Here is an 8,632-nt window from a genome sequence, read left to right as displayed (position 1 = left end):
TCACGATACATTAAATCTCCACGATACGATTATCGTGAATGTTTTTCATCACGATAAACGATAACATCGCGTATCGTCCCATCCCTAGTCACAATTATGATATAGTAATCGTCTAATCGCAATTATTTGACATAATCTCAATTGTTTTTGTCATAATCGTTTCCATTTGGAAGAATTTTCCTATATTCTCCAACATTTTCAAAAATAGTGGAAATAGACGATCTACAAGCTCACAACGCATCACGTTCCACTATCAATGTTCTTTTTTAAGCATAAAGTTGTCAAATATGTCAGTCTTTACTTTGTGTATATGTGTCATATCTACCATGTGCAACTTCCGAGCCTACAAGCCAAACAGAAATGTAATTGTCAACGACAAAAAACACAATGAAATCGTAAATCGCAATTATTTTGAGAGACAATCAATACATAATAATAATAATAATCTTTATTGTCCCCAAAGGGAAATTTGTCTTCACAGTCTGCTCAAACAAGAAACAACACACAGCCAAAGACAACACAAACATATCACATAGACAAGTCATCAGTACCCCACTGTACACAGAAAAGACCCTCTTAGCGACAAGGGCGATTGTTTAGCAGATTGTTAAGTGCAGCAATGGCTGAGGGGACAAAACTCCTTTTAAACCGAACTTTGTGCCACGCCAAGGTTCTGTATCTTCGCCCTGAAGGCATTTGGTCAAAGTGGCGATGCAGAGGATGGTCAGTGTCACTTGTTATTGAGAGTGCTAAGCGTGTAATGGCCTTATCGTATATCAGACAGTGTGGGTGTGGGAAGTCCAATGATCTTGGAAGCAACACGGGTAATACTGTAAAATTTGTTTCTGTTTGGCATGGACAGCATAGTGAAGAATCATCGTCATGTAAAATGTCATAATCGTCGTTTCCTGACCAGATGGAGCACTGCGATGACGTCGCGGCCTCGTGGATGCGAGACGGCAGCGCGGGAGTGGCGTTTCACAGAGGCGGTTGCGAACGAGGAGCGATCGCGGGAGGCGTACGAAACCCGGGGAACCGGAACGCTCACGACACCAGCTACCAGCGCCCTCCTCCTCCTCTGCCGTGCATCCAGCTAGCCGGGACTCAGAACCCGTCCAAAGACCTGATGTTCGACTGCAACGACGTTTACGGCCATCGCCTCCCGGTCCCCGCCTACAAGAACCCTCCCGTCGCGCTGTCCGTGGCCGCGGGGACGCCGGAGCCCCGCCAGCCGCAGACCTCGCCGCTCTGGCCGGGCGTGCAGACGATTCCCGACTCCTCCCTGCTCCCCCCCCACCCCAACACCAAACACCCACCACCCGCCGACCACCATCGCCCCAACGCTCAGCGAGTGACGGGTCAGCAGGACCAAGGTAGGGGTTGGCGTTACGGTGATAAACACCGTTGAGACGTTACAATGTCTACACCAGGGTTCCCCAATAGGCGGCCCGAGGGGGGCTACTGTCTGCCCCACACCAACCCCAGTAATAATGGTGGTATAAGAGCAGCAACAACACTAGTATATATCGTCGTTGTCGGGTGGAAATCTCGTATCCCCAAATTTGTACGTTCTTTCGCAAATCATACAAGGCCGTCGCACAAAAGTAGTGAAAACAGCAGATCTACAAGCACACAACGCCTCGCCGCGAGGCGTTGTGTGCTTGTAGATCGTCTGTTTTCACTAGTTTAAATCATTTTTAAAATGATAAATGCAAATCGAACGGTTTTGGACATACAAGATTTTCATCCGACAACGACGATATCTGAATTGTCGCTGGAGTAGTGGGAACGCCACGGTCGCCCCCTGCAATGTTGTGGCCCTCGGCTTGGTACCCTAGAACTAGACATAATTCGGCCCTTGGGGAAAACTAATTGGGGAACCCAGGTCTACACGATATGCCTTTTCAGAGATATCGTATATATTGTGATACAATGAGGGAGCCTTATAAAAAATCCTGTTGAATTGTTAAAGGGATATTTCACTTTCAAAAATTTTTTTTTTCTTTGTTTAATTTTATCGTCTAATCAGGCTTTTGGGAACACCCAGGACTGTTTTTGAATTTCTTCATTCAGTGTTTAGATATTTGATATTCATTTCCCCCATTTTCCCCCTTCCAGGACCTTCCTATACAAACCCATTATAACTTCAAACTCCATTGTAACCCTGATAGATTCAATGAAAACAACTGTCCTTTTTTTCTGGTGACTCATAACACCCTCCGAATACGTGAGCAGGCCGTATTTTTTTCGATAACTTCTTTCATTTCTTTTATTTTTATTATATTTAATACATTTTATTTCCCCAAAAGATTAATAGAAATCAATGAAAAATGTTATCGAAAAAACATGGCCTGCTCACGTATTCGTAGGGTGTCAGGAGTCACCAGAAAAAAAGGACAGTTGTTTTCATTGAATCTATTGTGGTTAAAATGGAGTTTGATGTTATAATGGGTTTGTATAGGAAGGTCCTGGAAGGGGGAAAATGGGGGGAAATGAATATCAAATATCTAAATACTGAATGAAGAAATTCAAAAACTGTCCTGGGTGTAAAAGCCTGATTAGATGATAAGATGACAAAACGTTTTTTTGAAAGTGAAATATCCCTTTAATACAGAGATTCATTGCAGAATGCATTTAAACCTGCATTTTGGTCTAAATCAGTGGTTCTCAAACTTTACAATGTCAAGGTCTCCCCTTAACTCTGACAGTATACAAATGAAACCGGTCCATTTGGTTTCATTTGTATACTGTCAGAGTTACATACTTGTAAGGATCAATTTAGACCTCCCTTTTTAGTTTTTGTTACCTTGTACTGTAGGTGGTTGTACTGTTTAAAATAACCATAAAAAAACAACATGAAAAAGAACCATGATAAGATTGTGTATCGTGATACAGCTTGTAGTCAGGGAATATTATCAGAATACCCGTCAAAGCTGGCAATACATTTGTTACCAAACGATTTCTTCACCAATGTGTTCGTAAAGGTGTCTAGTAACATATCTAACAAAGATTGAAATTCAACATCCCTAGGAGAATCTTTGACATCCAGGGTAATTCTGGGTCTCATTCACTTACTATACACTATACTATAAGGGAGAAAATGACTACCAAAAAATATGCATTAAGTGGGATGTGAGGGGTCTAACTAGGTGTTTTTAATTATTCTGAATCCATTGCAAGCATTTGTTTTGCACAAAAAACATTCCTTGGGCCAAAAATGGACCCCATAAACAGTGACAACAGTTAGACTCATCACTAAACCATCGTTTGTTTGTTTTTTAGCTGTTTTTTAGCCCAATGAATGTTTTGCGTGCAAAATAAATGCTTGCAATGGATTCAGAATAATAAAAAACACCTAGTTAGACCCCTCACATGATACTTAAAGCATATGTTTTGGTAGTAATTTTTTCCCTTAGTGTATAGTAAGTGAATGAGACCCAGAATTACCCTAGCTGTCAAAGATTTTCCTAGGGATGTTGAATTTCAAACTTTGTTAGATATGTTACTATAAACATTGGTGAAGAAATCGTTTGGTAACAAATGTATTCCCAGGTTTTATTAACCCATTTAGGCCTAGAATTATTGAATGCTTTAACCAGTGAAAAATAGCAGATATACAAGCTCACAGCGCGGCACCGAGTGCCGCGCTGCGAGCTTGTAGATCTGCTATTTTTTTTAAAGTCGTGAAAATGTGAATCTTTGGATATAGATATTTTCAAAGCAAACGTTTGTAACTCAAATTTTGCTTCTGGGGGGTTCCTGGAACTAAATATTCTGAGATTGGGGTCCGTGGCCAAATACATATTATTTTGAAAAAGTTTGAGAACCACTGACGTAGTAGTCTCTCAAGAACAGACTAACTGAGCTCCATTTAAGTGAAAAGGACCTTTTCTTTGACAATGGCTAGCCAGATTACTGATATAGAAACATATTTTTTTTTTTTTCCAAAAACCTTAGAAGGATTCAAAAGACACTTATAGAATCGGGTCAAAATTCTAATTTTCGCGATGTTTTCAAAAACAGCAGATCTACAAGCTCGCAGCGCGGCACTCGGTGCCGCGCAGTGAGCTTGTATATCTGCTGTTTTTCAATAATTAAAGCATAAAATATGGGAAAATATCGTGATATTGTATTTTTTTTTTCATATCGCCCAACCCTAGACCAAGGAGCCGCCGGAACGGCGGCGGCCCCGCCACAGCCGCCGTACAACCAAGCCAGTCTCCCCTACGCGTGTGCCTTCTGCACGCGTCGCTACGCCCACCTGTGCCAGCTGAGGATCCACGAGCGCGTTCACACCGGGGAAAAACCCTACCAGTGTGCGCAGTGCGGGAAGCGCTTCGGCCAGTTCTGCAGCCTGAAGCGCCACCAGATGGTGCACACGGGGGAGAGACCCTACCGTTGCGCGCAGTGCGGGAAGCAGTTCTCCACCTCCAACAACCTGAAGGTGCACCAGAGCGTTCACACCGGAGAGAAACGCTTCCACTGTTCACAGTGCGGGAAGAAGTTCTCCTTCCTGAGCAACCTCATCCGGCACCAGGCCATACACACTGCCAAGTAGAACTGAACGGGCACGTGTCGTGCACACGTAGACGTCAAAGGGGGCTTGAGCCCCTGCCCTTTTTATCCGTCTGTAAAAAGTGCCCTCTCTCTAGTCTAGAGCCATGAATGCAGTTTTTACTATGGAACAGGGGTCTTCAACAACTTTTTTATATTAAACACTAGCGTCCATTCTTAGTATAATTCTTAGAATTCTTTAGCGAAAAATAGCACATCTACAAGCTCACAACGCCTCGCGCTGCGAGGCGTTGTGAGCTTGTAGATCTGCTATTTTTGTCAAAGAGCTTTGGTGTAGAGGGGGAAAAAAGTGAAAGGTCAAGTTTTTTAAGTATTGACGGTTCAAGTGGTTAAATATCTGAAAACAAAAAATTTACATGAATCCAAAATACACTGATGATCGTGCTGTCAAACAATTAAATTATATGGAATCTATGAAAATGTGGGGGTCCCTGCTTCATCTCTCTCTCAACTATGGGGTCCTTGGCCTGAAAACGTTGAAGACCCCTGCTATAGAGCATCGCAGCGGAAGTGGTTTACTGGTGCCACTTAAAATCTCCCTTTCACTTTCCCCATAGACTTTTACAAAAATATGTATAACAATTATGTTAAGCCTAGAACCAAGCCATCCAGGATGGCAGTGAATCATGAACATGAGACCTTTGTTTCTATGAAAAGAACATTTTGAAAATCGCTAAACAAAGGGTAGTTAATAAATGTAGTATATCAAATAATGTAATATTAAAATATGTTTTCACATAGGATCAAAGGTTGTATGGTCATGATTCACTGCGATCCTGGATGGCTTGGTTCTAGGCTTAACATAATTGTTATAAATATTTTTGTAAAAGTCTATGGGGAAAATGAATGGGAGATTTTAAGTGGCACCAGTAAACCACTTCCGCTGCGATGCTTTATGGTGAAAGAAATGCAAATGCCCCCTTTCCAAGCCATACCTGAAAGCAGCGTTCAAGAGGATTGCCTTGTCCAAACTCTCCTGAACTTGAATGCAGCATCTTGTGTTGAAAGAATTGCCCTCTCTGTGTAGAAATCCATGCCGTTACGCCACATCTCCACTATTGACTTGATTATGCTTAGTTTATTGTGGTATCAAGCACCGAAAATAAGCTTGGAGGTCTGCTAATTTCAATATTCCCACCAAAAGGCCCTTTTAGAGATGTCAGCCCCTGCCTCTCTAACATTCTCTGAGCGTCCCTGAAACAGAATAGAGAGGGGTTTTTAGCTATAGAATGTTTTCCTGAGACATGTTTTATTAGTACATTCAATGATAAACTAGTATAAGACGCCTCAGGGCAACAAGCGACCTCGCCGCGCCATGTCCTGGCCAGTGATGTATATCGGACCAGTTACCCATATATGGAGACCCCTGGTACCCATATATGGACTGATATGGAGATATGCTGTGAGAGCCCAAACATGCTTACTCAGTTATTCGTTATGTGAAAGTCCTACGACATCTATGACATCTGACATCATACATACAATCCCTTTTATGCCCATACATGGAGATCCCTGTCTGTAGAACCAGCCACACAGATATGGGCTGTCTTGGCCATATTTGGATTTTGTTAGTGTGGTATGTGGCCGATGTGGCCTCCATATACGGGCATTCCCATATGAAGTCCTGTTAGATATGGGCTTAATATTGATGACATCTGGGAACTCCATATGTGGGCATAAAAGGGATTCTGTTAGTGTGGTTCCCCTGACATCACAGTGATGTCAGAACGGCAAACCCATAGACCGTAAAAAAGTGTACACGTCCAGACTCCAGACGGAGATATGACGTGCCGTTTCACATACTAAACTGCGACCTTCGGTCAATCAACCCATTAGGCCTAGAATTATTGAATGCTTTAACCAGTGAAAAATAGCAGATATACAAGCTCACAGCGCGGCACCGAGTGCCGCGCTGCGAGCTTGTAGATCTGCTATTTTTGAAAAAGTCGTGAAAATGTGTGCAAATCTTTGAATATATGTATTTTCAAAGCGAACGTTTGTAACTCAAATTTTGCTTCTGGGTGGTCCCTGGAACTAGATATTTTGAAATGGGGGTCCGTGGCCAAATAAATATCATTTTGAGGGGTCCTTCACATGAAAATGTTTGAGAACCACTGACATAGTAGTCTCTCAAGAACAGACTAACTGAGCGCCAGTTAAGTGAAAAGGACCTTTTCTTTGACGATGGCTGGCCAGATTGCTGACATAGAAACATAGTTTTTTTTCCAAAAACCTTAGAAGGATTCCAAAGACACTTATAGAATTGGGTCAAAGTTCTAATTTTCACGATTTTTCAAAAATAGCAGTGAGCTTGTATATCTGCTATTTTTTTATATTTAAAGCATAAAATATTGCGTCATAATGTGTTCAGGCCTAAATGGGTTGAATAGCATGGATGCTCCTGGACTTGTTGATACGTTGATTCAAAACATTTATTTTGTGGAGTGACTTGTCACACAACACTTGTTCAGTGAACATGAGAAAATGAGCGGTGCTTTTCTGTTTTCTGTATGTTGATAAAGAGGCCAAAGGTATATATATATTTTTTTTAGCTGGTGGTGTATTTATAATAACAAATAATATTGTATTAATAACTGTGGTTTGTAGCTATTGTTTATTTACCCCTGTGTTCCTAATGTGTTACTTTGTGCTCATAAGGTCACTTCCCCCTCGTATGTCTAGTTGTCTACTGTAGCTGTTGACAGTATTTTACCAAATGCATTTATATTTGACAATGACTTTGACATGTGTGCTCTTACTAAATTATATATGACTGGGAGACGTGTGCTTGTGTGTGTGTGTGTGTGTGTGTGTGTGTGTGTGTGTGTGTGTGTGTGTGTGTGTGTGTGTGTGTGTGTGTGTGTGTGTGTGTGTGTGTGTGTGTGTGTGTGTGTGTGTGTGTGTGTGTGTGTGTGTGCGTGCGTGCGTGCGTGTGAGAGAGATAGAGAAAGAGAGCATTTTTAAGGAAATAAATGGGAAAACAATTAGCTTGCCAATGTCCATTTAATATATGGCGTGTGTGTGTGTGTGTGTGCGTGCGTGTGTGTGTGTGTGCGCGCGCACACGCGCATGCGCACAATACATTTGATTGTGGAGGAAGTTTAATAGGAATTTTAATCCAAAGCATTTATTTATGTACATGCCACTCAGTGACTGACTGATCGTCTTAACAATGCATGTCACAAATACATCACATAATACAATAACATCAATTTCCTTGTATCAACATGTTAGTTATATCCAATTGTTTTATTTTTGATGTAACCTATATACTAGGGGTGTAACAATATAGTAACTGTATCGAAATATCGTTTTTAACTTAAAAAATCAAAGTATATCAAAATGAAAAAAGCTAAAATCGAATCGTATAGTTTTATTTTGTATCGTATCGAATCGGCAGTGCAAAGAATCGATTGTATCGATACTACCTACTTATGCATTGTATTTAGCATTTTTAAGAAGAAAAAAATAAAGGGGGGGTTTAATTACTTTTCCTTTCCATATAGCTACTCTGGTCTATCGATAAATGTGTGTAATCTCTGGGTTCATGTCAAGGTGCAGGTTTGTCAATATACAATGTCCATGTATTTGGCAGATAATCACTTTACTTATTTATATCCATAATAATACATGTTTCCCTTAAAAACCTGCACTATCCACACCTTTCACACAGATTTAATTTCTTTGCTAAATAGTTACTATATCGATTTTAAATCATTGAATCGTATCGTATTGCCATGAATGAACCAATATCGTCCATGTATCGTATCGTCAACCATGTATCGTGATATGTATCGAATCGCTAAAATGTATCGTTACACCCCTACTATATACATATAAGCCTATTTTCAAAGTGTTTCATCTAATTTTACACAGCTTTTACATCCTGGGACACAACACAGTGTTTTAGACTGAAGCAGCCACAATCATCCATCTCTGCAGTGGCTTTGGAAATCTGGGAAATAAATGCATGTACTTGTGTTGAACACTAGAGGGCATAAGGACATCACACAGTGTAAAGTTAAAGCTTTCTGGTTCCTGAAATTCAGGTTGGGCT

This window comes from Nannobrachium achirus, assembly GCF_963921795.1.
Source record: "Nannobrachium achirus genome assembly, chromosome: 3".
In the NCBI taxonomy this organism is placed as follows: Eukaryota; Metazoa; Chordata; class Actinopteri; order Myctophiformes; family Myctophidae; genus Nannobrachium; species Nannobrachium achirus.
Note: the sequence above shows the minus strand (reverse complement) of the source record.